This window comes from Apium graveolens, chromosome 8 (genome assembly GCF_009905375.1).
Source record: "Apium graveolens cultivar Ventura chromosome 8, ASM990537v1, whole genome shotgun sequence".
Lineage (NCBI taxonomy): Eukaryota > Viridiplantae > Streptophyta > Magnoliopsida > Apiales > Apiaceae > Apium > Apium graveolens.
Genome location: NC_133654.1, coordinates 246,947,089 through 246,973,578, shown reverse-complemented (window position 1 = coordinate 246,973,578; position 26,490 = coordinate 246,947,089).

Below are 26,490 nucleotides of genomic sequence, written 5' to 3'. Positions count from 1 at the left end.
AGGGCTTTATTTCCAGTCATATGTCCTGAACATCCACTGTCTAGAACCAAGATGTTTTTCCTGTTGCCCTGCAATCACAAAGACCACTATTGATTAGTTTTAAGGACCCAGACTTGCTTGGATCCTTTGGCTTTGTTAAGTTTGTTAGCATTTGTAGCGGATTTAGTTTCAGAGTTTATGCTAACATGCTTTTTATCAGACTTTATATCAGACTTTGCATCAGAATTTACACTAGAAGGAATTACACTAATTTTCTTTAAAGAAGGTTTTATTTCATAATAATCATAGTATAAACTATGATATTCCTTACAAGTATAAATAGAATGTCATAAACTACCATAATAAAAATAAGGATTTTGTGGTTTAAACCTAACAGACTGACTCTTAACTCCTGATTTAGGAGGTAAAGAGTTTATATATTTATTTTTCCTGAAAAAAGAAGCAAGATGGTTAGAGTTTCCACAATTATAGCATTTCTTTCTGGGAGCATTAGGAACAGGCATATAATTATTACTTTTATTCATACCTTCCTTTCCATTCCTATTTTTCCTAGCTTCCTTTATCTTGTTCACATTTTTAATCTCTTTCAGCTTATACTTAAGCTGCTTTTTTGTCATTAAGCCAATGTTTACCAAAGCTGGTTTATCCTGTTTTAATTTGTCAGAAGTTGACTTTTCTTTGACTTCTATTTTAGAGTCTTTCATCTCTTCAGAATCAGACATAACAGTTTTTGCAACAAACTTAACAGGATTTACCTTTGGCTTAATTGGCAAAGTCCCTTTCTCACTTTTACCATCTTTATATCCTAACCCCTCTTTCCAGTTTCCACTACTTAGAATATTCTGAGTTGTTTTTCCTGAGTTAGTCCAAGTCCTAATGATTTCTCTTTCTTTTTCTAATTCAGTTTTTAGATAATCATTCTATTTAAGCAATTCATCCTTAACGTACACATCATTATCTCTCTCTGTCTGAATAGTGTTCATCTTGACTAACTCTTCTTCAAGATAACTATTTCTGTTTTTGTACTTTAGATTTTCAGATTTTAATCTTTCATTCTCTAAAGTCTGATCTCTATAGCTAATATAAATGTTTTTCAGAAATAATCTCAACTCAGTAATATCTTCTGTATCAAAAGCAATAGTTGATAGAGGTACCTTTAGTTCAGCAGCATCAGAACTGCTATCAGCATTTTCCATTAAGGCATAGTTCACCTCTTCTTCAGATTCTAAAGTGTCTGCCCAGTTTTTCTTCTTTGTGATAAGTGCCTGGCCTTTATCACCTCTTCCTTTCTTGCAATCATGAGAGATGTGGCATCTTTCACCATAATTGTAGCATTTGACATTTGAGTTGTCTCCTCTGTCAGACTTTCCTCCTTTGCCTTCAGTCTTTCTGAACCCTTTCTTTTCAGAACTTTCACCTTTCCTGGAAAACTTCTTACCCTTTCTGAATTTCTTGTAGGCTATCTTTGTGACACCCTTTACCATAAGAGCACACAGTTGCATCATCTCTGCATCAACATCCACTTTAGATAAATTTTCAGGTTCTGAATCATCATCATCAGAATCTGATGACTCTGAATCAGACTGTAAGATGAGAGCCTTTCCTTTTGCCTTCCTAGAGATAATTAGCCTTTCTTCAGTCTTTAAAGCAACCGTCTTCGACTTCCCTCCAAGCTTCTTCTTTCTTTGCTCCATCTCAAGTTCATGAGTCTTGAGCATCCCATAGATTTCATCAAGAGACATATCAGCAAGTTTATAGTTGTCTCTTATTGTAGTAGCTTTCAAATCCCACTTTTCAGGAAGAGCTAGTAGGAATTTCAGATTTGAATCTTCTGGATCATATTCCTTATCCACTAGTGATAGATCATTCAACAGCTTTGTGAATCTGTCATATGTATCAGTTAGTGACTCATCAGATTTTGAGTCGAAGTGCTCATACTCCTGTGTGAGTATTGTCTTCCTATTATTTTTGATGGCATTGGTTCCTTGACATCTCACTTCCAATGCATCCCAGATTTCTTTTGCAGTCTTGCATCCAATCACCCTGTTTGACATGACATTGTCAAGTGCACTATGAAGCAAGTGTCTTACTTTTGCATCTTTGCCTAGTGAAGAGATGTCTTCAGTGGTGAGTTCTCTCTTTTCTTTGGGAATCATCTTCTGTGGCTCATTCCCAACTGCAACATAAAGCTTTGTGGGCTTGTGTGGACCATTATAAATTCTGTCTAAATATTATGGATCTGTAGCTTCCAGAAACATGGCCATCTTCACACTCCATACAGGGTACTCAGACACCCTGAGCATAGGAACCCTGATGGTTTTATATCTACTGGTGTTTTAAATGGGTTGAACCTTTGCAGGTTCTTGAGGGTCTTGTGTTTGTGATTGATCAGACATAATTGATTGTTTGTTTGGATCTTAACTGTTTGTAAGCTTAACCTGATTGGCTCTGATACCACTTGTTAAGCCTCAATGATACTATAGAAGGGGGTTGAATATAGTATCTACAATCAATTCGATTATAAACACAAGTATGTAACAGAAAACAAGTTTATTCAATATATCAAACTCTGTTACAGTAGGTTTAATCTACTCTCTCAGTGATGTATGATATCACTAAGAGCTGCTATGGTTATAATGAATAAAATTCTCGTGAATGATAACACATATAGTGTAAACTCTAATCTGTGTTTATATACTACACAGTTACAGATATCTCCTAATTGATATGATATGTTCTGTTTCCTAAAATACATCAATCAGAGATTATCTACAGTAGTCCTTTGGCTATACAACTCTCCAAACATATCTTCTTTAGTTTAATCCAGATCCTCTCCTGTAAATCAGCCGCTTTTCATCCCTGAAGTGTATCTGCACTTAAGTTCTAATGTAAGTCCTGATGACTTAAGTTCTGATAACTTCCTGTCTTCAGTAAGTTCTGATTTCCAGTTAAGTTCTGAAAGTAAGTTCTGAAAGTAAACAAATCAGATTAGACATGACATCACAAATATATCTAACAAATTGTATCCTTAATGAATTAAAATGCGAGTGAAAAAACAGCCTTCAGGTCAGAACATGACACATGTCAAAATAGAGGACACGTGCCTTATGTGAGGGATGTACACGTGTTGCTAAAAAATAATAAAAAAAATGAAAAAAATCAGTCACCTCACTCCCTCATTCTTTGCTCACCTCTCTCTCTCTCACTCATCTCTCTCTTCGCTCTTCCTTCTCTCTCTTTCTCACATTTTCCCCTCTCTCTACTCTTCCCCATCTCTCTCTTAGCTCTCTTGTTACCATATATTTTTATACTTTTAACTAGATCTGACAATACTGGTATACGACACATGAACACGGTACAAATAATTAGTGTTTGGGTTTAAACATTTGGTACACGAACACGAAAGTACAAAAACATGAAAAATACGAATATAATTAGTATGGGGTTTGGGTTTCCAATATAGCTACACGACACGGAACGAAAGTACACGGAATAAATAAATAATTAAATATTTAAAAATACATAATATACATATATATAATAAATACCAAATGTGAATTTTATTTGTCCTACATAACATGTAAATAATTGTAAATACTAAAATCTATTTTATTGTTCCTTGACTACGTGAGTAAGCACTTGACCATTTAATTATCTATTTCATTTTTTAACAATTAATATTTTTCGTATATAATCCGTGTACTTTAGTGTACTAAAACGGGTAAACACGAATATATTAGTTCTAGGTTAGTGTCACCAAATTGGTACACGAATACAAATCTGGGTCGGGTTCGGGTTTAAGATTTGGTACATGAAAACACGAAAGTACACGAAACGCTTGTACATGATACTAAACGTTGCCATGTCTATTTTTAACTATATATGAAAATGATCAGTGCTTCGATATCTACGTATAGTTTCGTGTACTTTATTTTCGGGGCATAGTTTCGTTTTAATTTATTTTCGGGGCATGCAAAAGGAGTTTGGTGGTGTTGATTACTCTACATGGCGTTTCAACGTGTGTATGTCTATGGCTATTAATTTCAGATTTTTCTGGGAATATTTTTCGGACATTAAATAACCTCCTGGGGTGATCAAAATATATTTTACGGTTTGTCTAGTGTGTGCCCATGGGCACATGCTAACAAAGTGTGATTGATGAGTTGTCAAAATTTTATTGGTGGAGATTTTTGTACATGCAGGGGGGTCCATCATTATTAATGAGCTATCCACCAATATTTTATGGACACCTCATCAAGCACTAATTCTTAGCATGTGCTCATGGGCACACACTAGAAAAATCCTTTATTTTAAGGTAAAAATTTTGAGATTCACTTTTGTACTTGAGTGTATGATAACATGTCAGTGTATATATATATTTACTTCATAATTTTTAGAAGTTGTTGGAGAAGTCCCTTTTAGCCCGAATTTTTAGTTCATATGGCCGTGTTTTTCGTTTCTGGCATGTTTATACTTGCAAATATAAATTATTTTGTATTTAAATTTATTAATTTTATTAGGGTATAGTTGGATGGTAATGTTGTGATTGATTTTGAGGGGCTCTGACCTCGGGGAAAAGTCCATTTTACAAAGACATTATGTTAGGTCACCCAACACTGTAGAAGGGGGTTGAATACAGTGTAGAATACAATCAAATCAATTTCGAACACAAGTAACAGTAAATAGATATATTCAATAAAATAAACTCTGTTACAATGGAATTATTCTCTCTCAGTGATGAACAAATATCACGAGAGCTGCTAAGTTACAATGTATGATCTTCTCGATAATGATAACACATATAGTGTAAACCTATGTCTGTGTTAATATAGTACACAGTTACAAGATAACTTCTAATTGATATGGAATATAATTCCGTCTCCTAAAATATATCAATCAGATATCTTATACAATTCTTTAAGTCCTCTAGCTCTTTCCATGCATATCTTCTTTTGTATTAGTCTCGATCTTCTTTCCTGTAAATCAGCTTCCTTCCTGTACTATTAGTCCTCTCGTACTTAAGTTCTGATATCCATCTTCTGATATTTATCTTCTGATAATCTAAGTTCTGATATCCTTAAGTTCTGACTTCCAGTAAGTACTGATTCCATTAAGTACTGATATTTCCTCTTTGTTAAGATCTGAAAACTAAACATGAAACATATTAGACATGACATCTCAAATATATCTAACAATCTCCCCCAACTTGTAAATTATGCAAAAATATACAAGTTAATAGATTTGATGATGTCAAAAACATTTAAGTTTAAATGCAATAAGAGTTTAATAAGACTATTAACTACAACTTACAGTCATTGTAGCTTTACCAGTATCAATGGATCAATCTGAATCCATAATGATTCTTAACAAAATCTTTTACTAGCTTGTCTTCAGCTTTTCTCAGAAATTCAACTAACTGTGCTTTGACCTGCATCAGTTCTTCATCTTTACTATCACCACTTTGATAAATGGCTGCACATAGAGCTTGAATTGATGTTCTTTCAAGTCCATCACCAAGTCTGATAACTCTAGGATGTGAAGAGTTTTCATCATAACATAAGCATCTTCCTTTCAGAATAACTTCCACCTTAGCAGAATTCTTCAGCATAGGAATTTCTCTTCCATCATCTTCAGTAATCATTGGTATATTCTGAGAAGTCTTTGTACCAGAGATTCTAAATAGATCTCTTATAGCCTTCAAAATGTATTCTTACCATCTTCTTGTAACATCATATTTTACTTCCAGAAGATAGTGAATATGTTGAAGTTCTCTGACAGACTTCTTTAGCACATCAGTATCAGCTAGTCTGTAAGTTAATCCATCATTGAGAAATAAAATCAATTTCTCCTTTAAATTTTCCTTATCATGAGCAATTATCACGATTTGAGAAGACATCACTTTTTCAAGGTGCTTTTGTTTGATTTGTTCATATGGTTTGTCTGTCAACATGAAAGGATCTCTTAGAGTAACTTCTACTCCTGTTTGTATCTTCTCTTCATCAGAACCTAATCCAGCTCTATCTCTAGGTTGCTTGGATCTCAACCCAAATGTTGCGAGTTGATTCATCATAAGATTGGATTTTGGTTCAACTGGAGTAGCTTTCTTCCATAACAGCTTCTTCTTATCAGCAATTGTCATCTTTTTCAAATCAACTTGATCAGAATTTGCTATTTCTTCTGTAACTTGATGTTCTTCATTCTGAACAACTTGAGCAGTGTCAGAGGTTATTTTAGATTCTTCAATTATCTTTCTTCTCTTCAGAATTTGAACAGTTTCATCTTCTATCAAATCATCATCATGCATTGTAGTTTGATAGACTGGAATGGAAGAACTTATCTTTTTCTCAATCTTTAAAGGTTCACCAACCTTTTCTTTTCCTTTTGACTTAGGATCAATCTCAGTTTGTGATATAGTCTTAGACTTTGAAGTCTCAGAATTTGACCTTTCCCTGATCACAATGCCTTTTTCCTTAGGCCTTGGAGGTTTCTTTGCATCAGAAGCTTTAGACTTAAGATTTATCTTCTCAGCTGCAAATCTAGCTTCTTCCTCCTTGAGAGTTTCCAAATCCATTCTTGGATTTTGTTTCAGAAATAATCTTCTAGCTATCTCCTCATCAAGTGTCTGGATTTTAGGATTTTTGTAATAAACAGTAGTCTGCTTCCCCTTTAGCTCCAGAGTTTGTAAAAACTTCTGAGAGTCTTTAATCCTGACTGAATCAGAATATCAGAACTTGATATCAGACTTTGTTTATCAGAACTTGACTTCAGACTTTTAGCATTCACAACATCAGAACTTGACTTGTTTTGTGTAGAAGATTTTCCTTGAACTTTTCCTTGACCTCTACTCTTATCAGAGTTTCCCTGGTCATCACCTTTATCATCCTTTTTCTTCAGTATTTGAGTAGGTGAGCATTTGGACTTAACAACCTTCTCCCCCTTTTTGGCATCATCAAGAAGTAAGAGAGAGAGAGAAGAAGTTCAACTGAAGATTGGATTTCATCCATTTGAGCTTTCTAAGAAGCTTGGTTAGCCAGAACCTCATCAATTTGGGCCTGTTGCTTCTCTTGAATCTTCTCAATGGCTTCAATTTTCTCAAGAGTAGGTCTGATATATCTATTCTTGTCAAGCTTAAGCCGTAGATCTAGCTTATCAACATGTTCCTTTAGTGTATCAACTTTGTCATGAGTAGAAGAATGTAGACCTTGAAGATGTTTGGTAGATAGAGCAGTGATCTTGAGTTATGTCTTGAAATTAGCATTTGTGAGCAACTCATCAGCTTTAGCAATATGCTCTGTCAGAATGTTAGAACTTGGAATGAAATCAGTGTCATTCCACTTCTTGGTCCACTCCACACTTCTGTGAGTATCCTCCCAAGGAATAGGTGCTTCCTTTTCAATAAATTTCTTCACCAATTCTTCCTTGCCTAGTATGGGAACTGGAGTCTCAACAGAAACACTGTCTTCAGAACTTGAGGAAGGCTCATTATGTTCTGACAACACAACAGTGTGTGAAGAAACCGGAGATTCACGGACAACTTCATTTAAATTCTGAACATCAGAATTTATCTCCAGAGCCGGTGTGGTTGATGTAGATGATATCTCAGCATTTAAAATTAGAAAATGAGTTGGAGATTGCTGAGCTTCTGTAGATGGAGCTTTTAGATAAAGAACATTTGGAATATTCAAATTATGAATATCTATTTCAGAATTTTTAGTTTGTTCTTTAGCATCATCTGTAGCTTTAATAGGAGAGACAGGAGGGGTTACAACTGTATCAGTAGTAGTGTCTTTGGCTTGAGCTAGAAGGGATTCAATGATAATCGGTTCTTGTGAGATCAGACTGATCCCCTTCCTCAGCTTTTTCAGTATCTTCTGATATAGCCTTAGTCAAATACCTCCTAGCCTTCATTTTTTTCAATCTCCTTGCCAATGAAGGAGTTGCTTCAACAGTAACAGAACTTACAGATTTCTTTCTTTTCAAAGTATCAGAACTTTGAGATGTTGTTTCTGTCTGAGAAGTAAAGTTCTCAGCTCCAACTATCACAGGTTCTGATGCATGAACCTGTGCTTCAACTGTTTCCTCAAATCATCACAATTTATTATTGACCATAATTGTAATCAAAACATTCATCAAAGGATAAAGTTCAAATAGATGAAGTAAAAATTAACAAATTACAACTAGAACATGCACAATCACATAATATGAGAAAAATAGAGACTAAATCTTGTAATTAAGGGAAATTCCACTAATATATCAAATGAGTACATTTTATGAAATTTATAGATTACATGCAAAATTACAAGATAGTCCTAGTTTAAGAATCTTAACATCAACAGCCTTAGTCCTAGTCTAAGAAAACCTACCGACTAGTTCCTCCTGCTGCTGACAAAGAGCACTGCAAGACGGATGATCCGTTCTTGCTGAAGGAGAGCCTCTCTCCTTTCTTCTTCCAATCGATCAAGATGGAGCTGGTAGTCCATCGAAAAGAACAAGAGGTCTGTATGAACCTCTTGTGGAACAGAGTTCCAGAGCTCTTCAGGAATGGCGGTGACATGCCACTCCTGTTGCCAGTCATCACAACTCAACTCTATATTGAAAGTTTCATAGTTCATGAACAAGTTGAAAAGAACCATTTTTGTTTATGAAGAAGAAATATGATGAGTATTAAAAGAGAGAGTGAGTTTGTGAGAAAATGGAAGATGATTTGGCTGAGATGAATTGTCGGTTTAAATAGCCAATGGAATACCAAGGGACGCGAGGATTGTTTAACGATTAAGAGTAAAAAATAATGATGCCTCGTCTCCCTAGACCGATGTGTAATAACAATAGTCAGTAAAAAGTTAAAACATGAGTTAATGAGCACGAGAAATAAACAATAATTACTGTGCACATACAGTTTTTCAAGATAAACACATTTATCACTAACCCATAATGATTATGACTATTTTTATCTTACCCAAATATATTCTGATTTAAATATGACTGTTTCAGTTTTTACCACAAATAAGTCAAGTAAAGAATAATGCCACGTAAGCATCAAGGATTCCATCAGGATTTAATATCAGAACTTAAACTTATATCAGATTTTCACAGTCATCAGAATATGGCTTCTGAACTCAAAAAGTGAATATCTTTTTCTGTAATTCTTCATATTCTTCATACAAATACTGACTTTTTTCTTCAGAATTTAATCATCAGAACTTCCATCAGAAATTGTCCTCAGAATCTATGCAAATGACACTTAACTGTTTGTCAAAAATAACTTAATCACCACAATAATTTTCATCATTCATATGGAGTGAAAGTGTGTGCATTCAACAGAATATCAGATAAAGATTAAAGTCTGATAAGCTTCAGTAATCTTAGAAATAAGGCATAACTAAGAAAAGTGCTTAAAATCTGTCATCAATCATGAAGTCTACTATAGAACAAATTTATGCAAGAGTCCACCTCAACTGTTTGTGCTCATTTTATGCATCTTTTTAAATTCCTTTTTACAGTGGCTTCTCAGTGTAAGTGAGTCACGACTGCTTATCAGAATTTATGATGTTGTCATAGTATTTCTCCAGTAATCAGAGAATGTGAAAAGTCACCAAGAAAATTTATTTACTTTTCTGATGCATATTACTTAATACCAGCAATGCACTTGGGTCTTCCCTTCCACATATTTCTCTAGATCTCTAAGGAGTACCTGACTTTTATTTCATATTCTTTTCTTTTCTTTTGATAAGTGAGGCTTATCAATATTTAGTTCATCCTTAAGATTTACTGACATCGGAATCTAAAAGATAAGAAGCAAGAATCTAGTTTGCGACTTAGTAATAACATACACAAAGTAAACTTGACTAAGCTTAAAATCAAAATTTGCTCGTGTTAATGGGTTTCCACATAAACAACTAATTTAAACATGGGATTTCTAGTATGTTAAAGACTACTTGGTTAGCATCTAGCACAGTTATCCTCATTAGATTGAATAGTCATAGAACATTCAAAACACTATCAGAGTTTAAAGATCCACATCAGATAACAATCAGCATTTAATAAATTTCAATTAACGAATAGATTTCATGAAGATAAGACAATCTGTAAACACTGATCATAAAGTCTGATGCATGAGAACAAAAACTAAGCAGATTTAGAGAAAGAACCTGAAACCATTCCAAGTTCATTTACCAGTCTTGTAAAAGTAGCTTCACATAGTGGTTTTGTGAAGATATCTGCTAGTTGTTGATCTGTTGGAAAAAAATGCAATTCCACTGTACCTTCCATCACATGTTCCCTTATGAAATGGTACCTAATGCTGATGTGCTTTGTCATTGAGTGTTGAACTGGATTACCTGTCATCGCAATAGCACTTTGATTATCACAGTAAATAGGGATTTTAGAAAATTCTAACCCATAATCCAGTAACTGATTCTTCATCCAAAGAATCTGTGCACAACAGCTTCCTGCAACAATATATTCTGCTTCTGCAGTTGATGTGGAAATTGACTTCTGTTTCTTACTAAACCAAGAAACCAATCTGCCTTCAAGAAATTGACAGCTTTCACTAGTACTTTTCCTGTCTATTTTGCATCCTGCAAAATCTGCATCTGAGTAACCTATTAGCTTAAAATTTGATTCTCTAGGATACCACAATCCCATATCAGCTGTACCCTTAAGGTACTTGAAAATTCTTTTCACAGCTATTAAGTAAGGTTCTCTTGGATCAGCCTGAAATCTTGCACAAAGACAGGTAGCATACATGATATCATGTCTACTTGCAGTTAAATAGAGTAAAGAGCCAATCATACCTCTGTATTTAGTAATATCTACTAATGAACCAATATTTTTATCTAACTTGGTTGCAGTGGCCATGGGAGTGGATGCTGTTGAACTGTCTTGCATTCCAAACTTCTTCAGTAAATTTCTGGTGTACTTGGATTGACAGATAAAAGTACCTTCTTCATTTTGCTTGACTTGAAGTCCCAGAAAATAGCTGAATTCTCCCATCATACTCATTTGATATCCTGACTGCATTAACTTTGCAAACCTCTCATAGAGTTTGGTATTTGTAGAACCAAATATGATATCATCAACATATATTTGTACCAAAAGTAAGTCATTTCCATGGTTGAGGTAGAACAGTGTTTTGTCAATTGTACCTCTGTGAAATCCACTTTCCAGAAGGAATTGAGCTAAAGTCTCATACCATGCTCCAGGAGCTTGCTTAAGGCCATAAAGTATTTTATCAAGCCTTTAGACATGATTTGGAAATTTTGAATCTACAAGGCCTGGAGGTTGTTCAACATAGACCTCTTCTTCCAATTCTCCATTAAGAAAAACACTTTTCACATCCATTTGAAAGAATTTAAACTTTTTGTGAGCACCATAATCCAAAAAGATCCTTATGGCTTCTAATCTTGCAACTGGTGCAAATGTTTTATCATAATCAATACCCTCATGTTGAGAGAAGCCTTTAGCAACCAGCCTTGCTTTATTCCTTGTAATTATGCCATCACTGTCAGTTTTGTTTCTGAACACCCATTTTGTGCCAACAACTGATCTGTTCTTTGGTCTTGGCACTAGGGTCCAGACTTTATTTCTTTCAAATTTATTTAACTCTTCCTGCATTGCTTGCACCCAATCAACATCTTGAAGAGCTTCTTCCACTTTCTTAGGTTCAGTCTGAGATAGAAAAGAATGATAGAGACATTCATTTGATGTTACAGTTCTAGTTCTGACACCTGCTTCAGGATCTCCAATAATTAAGTCAGGTGTATATGATTTGGTCCACTTTTTTTGCAGATTGAAGTTGACTTCTAGAACTGGATCCTCCCCCATGATCCATGTTGTCTCCATCAGCATTTTCTGATGCTCCCCCTGTAGTTATGCTCTCTGAGACTTCAGAATTTGACTTGGATCCTTCAGGATTTGAAGTATCAGAGCTTCCAGAATTATCAGAATTTGGTTCATCAGAACTAGGTGAATGAGAACTTGAAGAGCCAGCGTCAGGTTCTGATGCTTCTTTAGAGTCTTGAGATGTGGTAGGATCTTCAGCTTGCCCCCCTGGACAGGTGCATTTTCCTTTGGAGTTGTTACCATAGATTTAATGACATCAGTACTTACAGGATCAGAGTATAAGTCATCAGAATTTAAGTCTTCATTTTCAAATCTCAGCTGATCGTGATCATTGAAATCTTCAAGTCCAGTAATCTTCTTATCATCAAAAGATACATTGATAGATTCCATGGCAACTCTTGTTCTTAAATTGTAGAGTCTGAAGGCTTTTATGGAAAGTAGATATCCAACAAAAATTCCTTCATCAGCTTTAAGATCAAATTTTGACAGCTGTTCAGGATGAGTCTTAAGAACAAAACACTTACATCCAAATACATGAAAGTATTTTAGATTTGGCTTCTTTTTCTTCACCATCTCATATGGTGATTTTCCATGCTTGTTTATGAGTGTTGCATTCTGTGTAGAACAAGCAGTCTGCACAGCTTCTGCCCAAAAGTAGGTTGGCAGCTTTGCTTCATCAAGCATAGTTCGTGCAGCTTCAATGAGAGTCCTGTTATTTCTTTCTACAACTCCATTTTGCTTTGGAGTTCCAGGTGCAGAAAATTCCTGTTTGATTCCATGCTCTTTGTAGAACTCTTCCATGATTGAATTCTTAAACTCAGTGCCATTATCACTTCTTATAATTTTAACAGAATCTTTGACCAACTTATCCAGCTGTCTGACATGATCAGTTAGAGTAGATGCAGTTTCATTCTTCTTGTGCAAGAAGTACACCCAAGTGTACCTTGTGAACTCATCTACTATAATCATAACATATTTCTTCTTTGCAATAGACATGACATTGACTGGACCAAATAGATCAACATGCATTAGGTGATAAGGCTCAAGAATTGATGACTCAGTTTTTCTCTTGAAAGAATATTTTCTTTGTTTTGCCTTTTGACATGAATCACAAAGGCCATCAGGAGCAAATATTGATTTTGGCAGTCCTCTCACAAGATCTTTCTTTACAAGCTCATTTATGTTGTTGAAGTTTAAATGAGAGAGTCTTTTGTGCCAATTCCAGCTTTCTTCAATTGATGCTCTACTCAACAGACAGATTGCAGTACCATCAGAACTTGTTTAAAGTCCGGCTTCATAAATGTTACCATGCATGTAACCTTTCAGAATCACTTTTCCTGTAGAATTGCTTACAACTTCATAGTGTTCTTCAAAAAAATCCACATGATAACCTCTGTCACAGATTTGACTCACACTCAGCAGATTGTGTTTAAGTCCTGAGACAAGAGCTACTGTTTTAATGATGACATTCCCAAGATTAATGCTGCCATATCCCAGAGTTTTTCCCATGTTGCCATCTCCATAAGAAACTCCCGGGCCAGCTTTCTCCACAAAGTCTGAGAGCAGGGCTTTATTTCCAGTCATATGTCCTGAACATCCACTATCCAGTAATAGGATATTTTTCCTGTTGTCCTGCAATCACAAAGACCACTAATGGTTAGTTTTAAGGACCCATACTTGCTTGGATCCTTTGGCCTTTTTAATTTTGTTAGCATTAGCAGTGGATTTAATATCAGAGTTTATGCTAATATGCTGTTTATCAGAACTTATATCAGACTTAGCATCAGACTTTACACTCGAAGGAATTAAAGCAACTTTCTTCAAAGAAGGTTTTATTTGATAATAATCATAGTATAAACTATGATATTCCTTACAAGTATAAATGGAATGCCATAAACTTCCACAATGAAAATAAGGATTTTGTGGCTTAAACCTAACAGACTGACTCTTAACTCCTGAAGGTAAATAGTTTATATTCTTATTCTTCCTGCAAAAAGAAGTAAGATGGTTAGAGTTTCCACAGTTATAACATTTCTTTCTAGGAGCATTAGGAACAGGCATATAATTATTGCTTTTATTCACACCTTCCTTTCCATTCCTATTTTTCCTAGCTGTTTTTACCTTGTTGACATTCCTTATTTCTTTCAGCTTATGCTTAAGCTGCTTCTTTGTCATTAAGCCAATGTTGACTTCAGCTGGTTTATCCTGTTCTAATTTGTCAAAAGTTGACTTCTCCTTAACTTCTGTCACAGACTCTTTCATCTTTTCAGAATCAGACTTTACAGTTTTAGCTACAAACTTAACAGGATTTACCTTTGGCTTAACAGTTTGTTTAACAACAATTGGCTCAATTTTTTTAATTCCTTTTTCACTTTTATCATCTCCATAACCTAAACCCTCTTTCCAGTTTCCACTACTTAATAAATTCTGAGTTGTTCTGCCAGAGTTAGTCCAAGCCCTGATAATCTCTTTTTCTTTTTCTAACTCAGTTTTGAGAGATTTATTCAATTTTAGCAATTCATCTCTAACATAAAAAGCATCATCTCTCTCTTTCTGAGTTTGATGGAACATAACTAACTCTTTTTCTAAATAATCATTCCTTTTCTTATAAGCAAGATTTTCAGAAGTTAATCTTTCACATGTTAAAGTTTGATCTCTTTAGCTAATAAACATGGTTTTAAGATATAATCTCAACTCAGTAATATCATCAGTATGAAAGGCATAAGTTGTTTGAGGTACCTTTAATTCAACAGTTTCAGGGTTTCCATCAGCATTTGCCATTAAAGCATGATTCACCTCATCTTCAGAATCTGAAGAGTTTGTCCAGCTTTTCTTCTTTGTGACAAGTGTCTTGCCTTTGTCACTCTTTCCTTTCTTGCAGTCAGGAGATATGTGGCATCTTTCACCACAATTGTAGCATTTGACATTTGAGTTGTCTCCTCTGTCAGACTTTGCACTTTTGCCTTCATACTTTCTGAACCCTTTCTTATCAGTACTTCCACCTTTCTTGAAAAACTTCTTTCCCCTTCTGAATTTCGTGTAGGCTATCTTTGTGATACCCTTCACCATAAGAGCACACAATTTCATCATCTCTTCATCAACATCTATTTCAGGTAAACTTTCAGTTTCTGAATCATCATCATCAGAACTTGATGATTCTGAATCAGACTTTGTGATGAGAGCTTTTCCTTTGCTTTTCTTTGAGACAACCACTTTGGGGGATTCCTCCTCAGCCTTAAGAGCAACTGTCCTTGACTTTCTCCCATATCTCTTGCTTCTTTGATCCATCTCAAGTTCATAAGTCTTGAGCATACCATAAATTTCATCAAGAGCATAGTTAACTCTTATAGTAGTAGCCTTCAAATCCCAACTTTCAGGAAGAGTTAAAAGGAATTTTAGATTTGAATCTTCAAGATCATATTTCTTGTCCACTAGTGACAGATCATTCAGGAGTTTGACAAACCTTTCATATAAGTTAGTTAATGACTCATCAGCTTTTGAGTCAAAGTGCTCATACTCTTGAGTGAGTATAGTCCTCATGTTCTTCTTGATTGCATCAGTTCCCTGGCATCTTGTCTCCAAAGCATCCCATATCTTCTTTGCAGTCTTGCAATGAATTACCCTGTTTGACATGACATTATCAATGGCACTATGTAGCAAATGCCTTACCTTTGCATCCTTGGAAATGGATGAGATATCTTCAGCTGTATACTCACTTTTCTCTTTTGGTATGGTCTTTGCTGGATGATCTGCAACTACAACAGAGAGCTTGGTTGGCTTATGCGATCTTCATTAATTCTGTCAAGGTATTATGGATCTGTAGCTTCCGGAAACATAGCCATCTTCACTTTCCATATGGGGTACTCAGAAGGTCTCAATATGGGAACCCTAATAGCCTCATATCGACTGTGGATTTGAGTGTTTTTAGTTTCTTCAGTTTTGGTGGGCTTGGTTGGATTTTCTGCTTCTTCAGACATGATTATTTGGATCTTTACTGTATGTGTGTTAACAGATAAGCTCTGATACCAATTGTTAGGTCACACAACACTGTAGAAGGGGGTTGAATACAGTGTAGAATACAATCAAATCAATTTTGACCACAAGTAACAGTAAACAGATATATTCAATATAATAAACTCTGTTACAATGGAACTGTTCTCTCTCAGTGATGAACAAATATCACGAGAGCTGCTAGGTTATAATGTATGATCTTCTCGATAATGATAACACATATTGTGTAAACCTATTCTGTGTTTATATAGTACACAGTTACAAGATAACTTCTAATTGAAAATGGAATATAATTCTGTCTCCTAAAATATATCAATCAGATATCTTATACAATTCTTTAAGTCCTCTAACTCTTTCCATGCATATCTTCTTTTGTATTAGTCCCGATCTTCTTTCCTGTAAATCAGCTTCCTTCCTTTACTGTTAGTTCTCTCGTTCTTAAGTTCTGATATCCATCTTCTGATATTTATCTTCTGATAATCTAAGTTCTGATATCCTTAAGTTCTGACTTCCAGTAAGTACTGATTCCAGTAAGTACTGATATTTCCTGTTTGTTAAGATCTGAAAACTAAACATGAAACATATTAGACATGACATCTCAAATATATCTGACACGTTAGTTTGATTTTTTTTTAAAAAATATTTATTTCAGTCTCAAATTATTATCTTTTATTATTTTCAAAAATCATTATTTGATTTAATTATTTATAATTTGTTGTGAGTAATTATGTATAATTAAACAAAATAACATTCTAAAATTATTTTGAGCTTTCAAAATTATATAAATGTATTTAATAATCAATTAATATTATTATTAATTGATTTATTCTTATTTTATTCATAATAAATAGACCGTTTGTCCATTTAATACGAAACGATCGTATCTAGACTCAGAAAAATATTTCGCTTCTATTAAAAATACTTTCGAGATACAAATCCTTTTGTTTCGAAAGGTCGTTTGTTTTACAAATAAGTTCTGAGTCGTGTATTTATCGAAAAGTTGTATTTCGACTCGATTTATGTTTTAAATATACCGAGTCGAGTGTTGTGACGATTTGAATTACGTGTTATGCGAATTAGTGTTTATATGCTATGTGAACTATGTGCGTAAGTGGGTCAAGGGTCTTGTGTTTGACCGTAATCTTTATGTGCAGGCTATCATATGGGTAGACGATAGAGTTTTGACGCGAAGTTTAACGGATAATTATCGCTTAGATGATTAAAATGTATCTTTTAATTATAGTTACGGATTGTTCGAGGCGATAAGAACCAGACGTTGGATAAGAGTGGAATATAATTGTATCGAGTATCTAGCTTCTAGCTTTTAGCAATCGCAGGAACAATATATTGAAATAGAAAGACAGTGGGGTCATGAGATGTCAGACTAAAATGACCGTGTTATTGGGAGTGTGATTAACTGCTAAAAACCAAAGGCTAATTTCTCTATACTATTCTAATTCCAGAATAGTTTAATGTTTAACTATATCAAATTGTTTAATTCTGATTATGCAAGTATTTCTCCTCTATTCTCAATTTAGAATAGGTAAATATTTTATATATCGCTGAATTAAATGCTTATTATGTAAGTAATCCTCTGTTATTCAATGTTCAGAATAGTTAAGTATTTTTAATTATTCAAATACTAATTTTATAAATGTTTTAGATTTTGAGAAAAATGATTTTCTTGCGAGTATTCCTGCCCAAGTGAATTGGGGAATAAAATTTATAAGGGTGTCGATTTTTATGACCCCTTTCAATGAAATATTTTAATATTGGATGGTTGCGTAAGAGGCCGTGACGGCGGTCCAGTGTGAGCTATGTATTATACTTGATTATAATACCTTGTTAGGCCAATGTGTGCCTTGGGTGCCCTTTTTATTTAGTTGGCTATGCTTCGGCATACCGGTGTTGCTCCGCGGTTGATCACCGACGGCAATACACCGGCGTTCGAGAATTCCAATCTAAATTATTATATTATTTTTGATAATCATATAATAAATGATTTATCAAGTGTTTCTGTTTTGAATAAAATGTGAGATACAGTTTTGATTCAATTTATAATTGACGTGGATATTTATTTTGTTGTTAATATCAAAAATTGGTATTGATATATATGATTGATATTGACTTCAATACTTCAGTACTGGTATGTTGTGAGCATCTAAGTGACATCAAAATGAGTATTGACATCATGAGTGGAGTTTTGAGTAAAATCGATATAAAGTTTATAATTCAGTCCATAATCACTGTTTCATATTATTGTTTACAATATTTCTGTAAACAATATTTTACGAGGTTTATTCTCGTCGAGATTCAAAGTATTGCTGAATCATTTTCGCTCAAAAATATAAAAAGGGTTTTAAATAAATTTAAGGAACCAATTTGGGATTCCTTAACAAATTTTCTGATTCAGCAATTCTAAATTTAAATGTTCTGCTATATTGCAGATATCGATTTTTATATCAAAAGACCATATACATGTTATAATGAACTTGCTGAGCATTTTTTCGCTCATACTTTTCTGTTTTAAATTTAACCTTCTAGTGAGGATTAACTGACGTTGTTTAGCTGCGTAATTCGAGAAAAGCAAAGGAAGAAGTTTTTGGAAGGTGGTTGGTCCAGGGTTTGCGGAACTAGAGTAAGTTCTATTATATAAATGTTGTTTGTATGTATATTAGTTATGTAATCATATACTTTGGGCCTAATATACTTCTTTTCAAAGTTATACTAGTGGGTTTAGTTTTGAGTTAAAATTTGTTGAAAAGAGTTTTTAAAGAAAGTGAAAAATTTATTTATGGAAATTGGATATCTTGTTTCTAGAACTGTAACCTGAAAAGATCTCGATGTAGTTTTGGGGTCACATATGTTATATTCAAACTTCTGGCATTTATTTATTAGTTTAACAGGTTAATCGATGCCAAGTATTAGCCTTAATTTAGGAAACTCTTTACTACTCTTCCATAATTACAATGTCGTTATTTGAAAATAATGTGATTATTATTTTGAAATTAAGTGTAAAGTATAACAAATATATTGTAATTTAAGTATTAAATATAGTAGGTAACACACAAATTCAATAGGAGTTGAGGACAACCTTTTTCTTAAAAGTCGTTAAGAAAGATTTTTCAATATTTTGAAAATTTGAAAATTGGCTAATAATTTAAAATAGGAAAATGTTAGGGGTACAAAAATTAGTTCACAAAATAGTTATAAATGCCACGTGTCAGATGTTTATTGGCTAAATATAAATGGACCCCCGCATTCACAATAATAGCACCAATTAAATTATTCCATATTGCCACATCAACCATGACATATCATTTTGTAACAATTTTTTGTAACTATTGTTGTGCTCTAGCGTTACTCTTTAAAATATCAATCTAAAACACCACACCACTTTTTAGTAATGAACATGTTTCCAACATGATATTAATGTTATAAAAGATAAATTTTTTAATTACATGTTATTTTTATTAAAAATGGTAAACGAGTCAATTTTGAAGTTCACTTCCCGTTCAACACGATATATCGGCTCGATTCAATTTGTTAAAAAAAAATTCAAGTTCGGCATGTCTTCTACAAATTCCGGCTCATTTTGTTTGTTTATGGTCCTCAGTAAAAGAAATTGGCATAAGCCTCCCTTCTTTCATCCTCTCTGTTAGGGTTTATTTATTTTCAAGTAAATCGAGGGGCTTCCACTGGTTTTCTCCGGTGGAAAGCCCCAATCCCTTCATTCTCTGTTATTCTCGTTTATTTTCTTTCAATAAAACCCATTTTTTTGGGTGTTTGTGTGTCTCTCCTCTTGGAGTGTGTGTTTTTTTTTGTTTTTTTATCGTAGGTAACCCGCAGCCGCTACCCTTTGGGTGCGCACTGGGTAAACCCTACGGGTTCACGTAATAGCCTGCAAACCACGTGAACCAAGGTAAACCGCATTTAAGTGACAGGCTCTGGCTCAGGAGGCATACTCATAAATTCTCCTCCCGTGGGATTCGAACCTGTGACCAAGAGGTTAGTTTTCCTCTCTTTTAACCAACTGAGCCAACCCTTGCGGGCTGGAGTGTGTGTTTTGTCTCTCCTTTTGGAGTGTTTGTTATGTTTTTATTTAGTCATGCTTGGGTTTATCTGGTGATGGATCTGTTGAGGACGGATTTATTGATATTTTTGGTGATCTGCAAAGCCTGCATCGGATCTGGGACGGTGGTGATTATTGCAAGAGCTCACCTTTTACAACTAAAGATTGTTCATCTTTCATGGGTTTATACTTTCGGCATGTCTATAGCTGGTATCCGACATGTTGATAGCTGGGGTGCCTTCGGCATGTCTATATCTGGTGTCCGACATGTAGATAGCTGGGGTGCCGCTTCTCCAATCTCATTTTATGCGATTGATGTTTCTGAACACTGGGCTAACCATAATTTTTATGTGATATGGTCAATTGCGATGTTGCTATTTTCAGAGATGCTGCTGCAATTTGGATCGCTTGGGATGCCTTTGATTTCGTGTTTAATTTCAAGAATTTTTAAATTCTATGTGTTAAACGATCAGGAAACAAATCATCTAATTGTTTTTAGTATGTTATTTGTTTTATCACCTGGTTGTATCGACAGTTGGGGGTTTGTCCCGACTGTAATATATTCAATTTAACGAGAACTTTCTGCATTTGTCAAAAAAAAAAAAAGAAATTGGCATAAAAAAATGTTTAGATAGCACAAATAATTTGAATAGAAAATTTGTGCAATTTAATCCAAAAAAATCGATATTAAAAACACTCGGTGCAAGTCTAGTGTATATTATGGACCTTAAGTTGCACCAAAAATTACACCAAATTTAGTTTCACACCAAATTTTTAAATTTTTTGTTAATTTCTACATCATCCTCGTACTCCTTACATACTAACTATATTATTTTTATACTTTATTTTTCTCTCAAATAATAAAATAACCTATATAGTATAATAATCATACAAGATTTAGTATATATCGGTTGGAATTTCATATGAATTTTTTTATACCATTTTAGCGTAAATTTTACATCAAAACAATATGATGTATAGTAGATGCTTTTATATATGAAGGGGAATATATGAATATGTTATAGATGCTTATTTCCAGCTATGAAGATGTTCCAGTTTGGCGTTAATTTTTAAGCAATTTTAACATAATTCGGATGATAACTCTTAGTATCAGGGTTAAAAGATTCAAAATTTCACAAACGCTATAATATGATCTTACTGTCACTTAAAAAAGTAAAATAGAAAAATGTAATTCCTACCCAGAACCAAAAATGTAAGTTTTTATTACATTTAGTAGTGAGACACCACATTTTTTTTAAAATAAAAAAACGCAAGTTTTTCTTTCATTTACAACAAATTGCAAGTTTCTTTTGGGTTTCTTTTGTGCTACGAACGCAACAAAGAATTGCGTTTGTATGAACTTTTCACATGCCCAATACCTTGACCTAGTAAAAAATACACTAGTTTTGAAATTTTGTATAAATGTATTGATACTAGGACTATTTTCGCCGATTGTGATCTTAGAGCATTTTTTTAAACTAGGGCCGTAATTCAGGCCGACTGAGCCGAGTTTTGAGCCGGACATAATTCAAATCGAGTTTAATCGAATCGAGCAGAATCGACTTGTTTAACTAATCGAGCCTAAATTTCTGCCTGAACTCGACTCGTTTAATTTCACGAGTCGAGTCGAGCCGGCTCGTTTAGCTAAACTAGTAGGTTTTTACGAGTCGGACGAGCCCACTCGTTTAATTTTACACTTGATCGAGCCTAAAACTCTACCGGAACTTGGCTTGTTTAATTTTACGAGTCGAGTCGAGCCGGTTCGGGTTATTAAACGAGTTGAAACTTCTGCCCGAACTCGGATCATTTAACTAAACGAGCCGAGTCGAGCCCACCTAAACGAGCTCGAGCCGGGCGAGCTCGCAAGCCACCCGACTCGAATTACAACCCTATTTTAAACTATGAGATTAAGAGTTTTTTCCGAAATTCTTAGGTGGCAGATTTATGTCGAGCCCGACCACCGTTCCTATCTTGGGGAATAATCGAGTCGAGCCGAGTCGAATACCTGTCAGGCTCGACTCAAACTTCAAACTTCATAAAAAAGTTGGCTCGGGCACGAGTTCCATTGAGCCATTAATTTCAAACTCGAAACTTGGCTCGTAAAATTTTGATAATCACGAGTTTGGTTCGAAAGCTTGAATCAATTTCACTAAATATTGACAAAAATTCGAAATATTATCCGTTCAGAACGAGTTCGATTCGATTAATATATAAAATATAACTAAATTATTATATATATTTATATAAAACATATATTTATATTAGAAAAAACTAGTTGGTAACTCGTGCGAAGCACGGTCCCAAAATTAAAATTTCACCGTATAGTTCTAGTTATGCATGCACCTAATTACTTATATAAATCTGACATGTTAACTTACTAATATGATTATTTTAAAGTAAACCGATACTTGGATGTTCAACAACAAATAAAAATTGAAGGAAAATAAATTTACAGAGAGTAGAAGTTAATTTTTGTCAGTTGAGATTTTATTACATAAAATTTTAATAATTGTTGTATAATTTTCTAGTGAGTACCAAGATTTGGGACGCTTATTAGTATCAAAAATTTATAACCCGTGCGAAACACGGGCACACGGGCTCGAGACTAAAAAGTTAATTTGTGTTAGTAGTTTTCCTAGTAGATCTAAATATAATATATAAAATGCTATTAAAATATGTAGTTAAAAAAACGAAGTTAAGTATAACTCTAAAATTTCACCATATAGTTTTAGTTATGCATGCACCTAATTACTTATATAAATTTGACATGTTAACTTACTAATACAATTATTTTAAAGTAAACAGACGCTTGGATGTTCAACAACAAATAAAAATTGAAGGAAAATAATTCTATAGAGAGTAGAAGTTAATTTTTGTCAGTTGAGATTTTATTACATAATTTTTTTAAATATAGTTGTATAATTTTCTAGTGAGTACCAAGATTTGGGACACTTATTAGTATAGATAGTTGATAACCTGTGCGAAACACGGACCCGAGACTAAAAAGCTAATTTGTGTTAGTAGTTTACCTTGTAGATCTAAATATAATAGATACATTGCTATTAAAATATGTATTTAAAAAATCGAAGTTAAGTATAACTCTAAAATTAAAATTTCACTGTATAGTTCTAGTTATGCATGCACCTTATTACTTACTTATATATAATTATTTGGCGATGTATAACTGTTCAGTTGCTGATCATATTTGGAGGATGGGGATGTCCACCCACGATTAGGATTATATAGTATACTGTGTAATGATTCGAGGTTTTAATAAAGTCCTGTCATTTCATGGCAAAAAAAAAATACTTATTTATATAAATCTGACATGTTAATTTACTAATACGATTATTTTAAAGTAAATCGACGCTTGGATGTTTAGCAACAAATAAAAATTAAAGAAAAATAAATTTACAGAGAGTAAAAGTTAATTTTTGTTAGTTGAGATTTTATTACATAAATTTTTTAAACATAGTTGTATAATTTTCTACTGAGTATCTGGACGCTTATTAGTATAGATAATTGATAACCCGTGCAAAACATGGGCTCGAGACTAAAAAGTTAATTCGTGTTAGTAGTTTACCTAGTAGTTTGTAATATTTATAAAATTAAAAATAAATATAAGTTATTTTAATTAATTTAACGTAACTTAATAAATTTTTAATATAATTTATAAATCTTAAAAAATATTTTTATTTTATGAAATAAATAGATGATTGGATGAATACCGACTAAAAAGAAAATAGAGTTTACAAAGAATAGAAATCGATTTGTGTTAAAACAAAGTTTATAGTGAATATAAGTCAGATAAGTACCAAAATTTGGTACATTGGTACTTTTAGCACTAAATTATACATGTTTTCGCTTATTAATAAAGAATATAAATTTAAATAGTTGAGACTCGATAATTCTCATGAACCTTACGAGCCGAGTAATTTGAAACTCCATCGGTAAATAACTCGAATAGTTCGAGTTAGAGTTCGGCTCGGTTATCACCGAACTAAATTCGAATATTTTATGTGCCGAGTTCGAGTAACTCACGAACAATTTGACTCATAGTTCAGGTACTGTGTATCAAGTCTCAGGCCTAGCACAATTTCTATAATTATTAATCTTAGTTTGGGTTGAAATTGTACTTCTAGTTTAGCCTGTGACTCGTGCAAAATTTTTAGGTCGCCAAGAAAACTCAAAGATGAGATGGTCCATGCGTAGCCATTTTTCAGGTACCGGGTTAAAGATGAGCTGTTACGAAAATGGTTGCCATTTGCCGATGCTTTGAGTCCTGACACTGTGCACATTACTAGCATCATTCATGCTAACTTGGAAAGGCCAGAGATTTGTTTTATGAAATGGTGAGAAAAGACTGGAAGCCCACTCTGATGACAGAGTATCAATATATAAACTTGGTTAAGTGTCTTGGTAAAGGCAGCCTAGGTTTGGAATTCATGTATTTTTAAGATGTGTAGAGATGGTGATCAGAATGTGCTAATAAATGGTCCTTGTGAATTTCGGAAGAATTGATCACGCACACAGAGATTTTACTAGGATAAAAGAAGATGTGTACATACAGTGAATTGCTAAAGCATCCGGGCAATACTGGCTTCAAGTGGCACGCGATCAGATACCGGGAATGCATACTTCTCAGTAATGATGTTGAAGCTAAGGCTAATTAACAATGCATGAACTTTTGTACTTAAACCCTCTTACTGTTCTGGGTTTTTGGTTTTATTCGGCAGTCACTAATCTTACCAGCCATTGGCATGCTACTCCTGAAGCTGCTTTGTAGATTCCATTTGATGAGTTTTCTGTGTACAGGCAGACTTTGCAGATTCCGTTCGAATTCTATTTGCAGATTCCATTTGTTTCTTTTATAATCTGAACTTGTGGATGTAAATTCTGCAGCTCATTTGTTTAAGGACATGAGACGTAGTTCCATCTATTACTAACCTTCGACAAACGGACATGTAAAACTAGCTACCAAGGTGTTGTCACTGTTAGGTAATTATAGCAAGACATTGCTCAGGCGTTTGGCGATAAGCCACAGAGTTATGGACGCCAAGGTGACCACCTAGCTATCAAGGTGCTTGATCTGCACCTTTCACCGACGATGTTAGAGAAACTCTTCCTTATTGTTCATAGATTAATTAAAATCCAGCCTAAGTTATCCACAGCTAAAAAATACATTCAAAAGAGAATCTGCTAAACTGTTCTGTATTTTTCCACTAAATTGCTTGTCCCACTCCCTTTGTTTTCATTTCGTAAAGTAAATTGTACAGGTGTTTTGACATTTTCCGAGCTGACATGTGGCCAAATTAGAACAGGGTATGTCTTTAAATATTCTTTATTAAGGCAGTTTAGCACTGATATTACTGAGTTTAAACTAAATGATGCAACACCTCAATCAGTAATGTGATGCATAGGACCAACCAGAACCGCACATTCTTCAGTGCATGTAGGCATTATTGATGGTTGCTGAATGCTGATGGTGATATGAATTGATTCTCCTATCAAAGTTAAAGAATCTCAGCTTTTTTTTTCAAACTTGCCAAATTTCTTTCACTTTTTTGGTATGCCATGGGTGTGTTGTAGCTTTAAATATTTTTATGACTGGGAAAAGATTGATTAATTTTTAACAGTTACCAATTATTATTTCCAGTTCATCAGTTGATACTCATGGACCTTCAATCAGATGAACTGTTAATGCATTACAAGTTACAACATTGGTATGACGAGAAGTCGAAAACCAACTGCTCACTTTATAATGATTCCTTCCAAGCACTCAGAATCACTTTTTTTTTTGTTTAGGCAAAACACTCACTTTTGGCTTCTTAACCAACTGGTATGGTTCTAGCTAGTACTTAGGAAGAATCACGATGATTCTCTGGTTCCCAGGTGCTGGAAAGTGCCCTGTGTCTCTTAATGTATAAGCTCTTTACAATACCACTAAAGAAATAAACCTGTAAACATGCATTATTTTCTTCTCATCCATCCATTTAGGCAGAAAGTGAAGTTTCCTTCAATATCTTGTGACTTCATTTAATTTTCAGGCATACAAGGATATATCTAACCTATGAGTGGTTTATATACTTTCGAGAGAGAGGTAGTGTGTTTGTGTCGGCTCATAAGTTGTATTAGGCTCAACTGTGAGCTTATTGTTCTCCCCTTCTTCTTCCACCACCTGTTTCAGATATACATTATTGCTCATTTTCATTTTCACTTCTCCTTTTGACATGCACATTCTATGCTCTAAATACTACTTGGGGTACTGATTCACTTCATAGATATTATCCAATCTTTTGACAAGATAGTAGCAAGTACAATCTTTTTTTGTCTCTGGCTTGTTCTATCTACCAGAGGCAAGCGATAGAATAGTAAAGTAAATGTAACAGCATCATAGTTTCTCGCATCTCCTCCACTGTCTTCTCTAATCCTTTCCATTTAGATGCTCCAATCATGTCACGTTCTTCAAATTTAACTTCTACGATCCATGGAAGAAGTATAGGATTTGTAAGGTAGGTCTCCCGTACGTTGACAACACAAAGAATCTAGTGTATTTTTCACTTAAA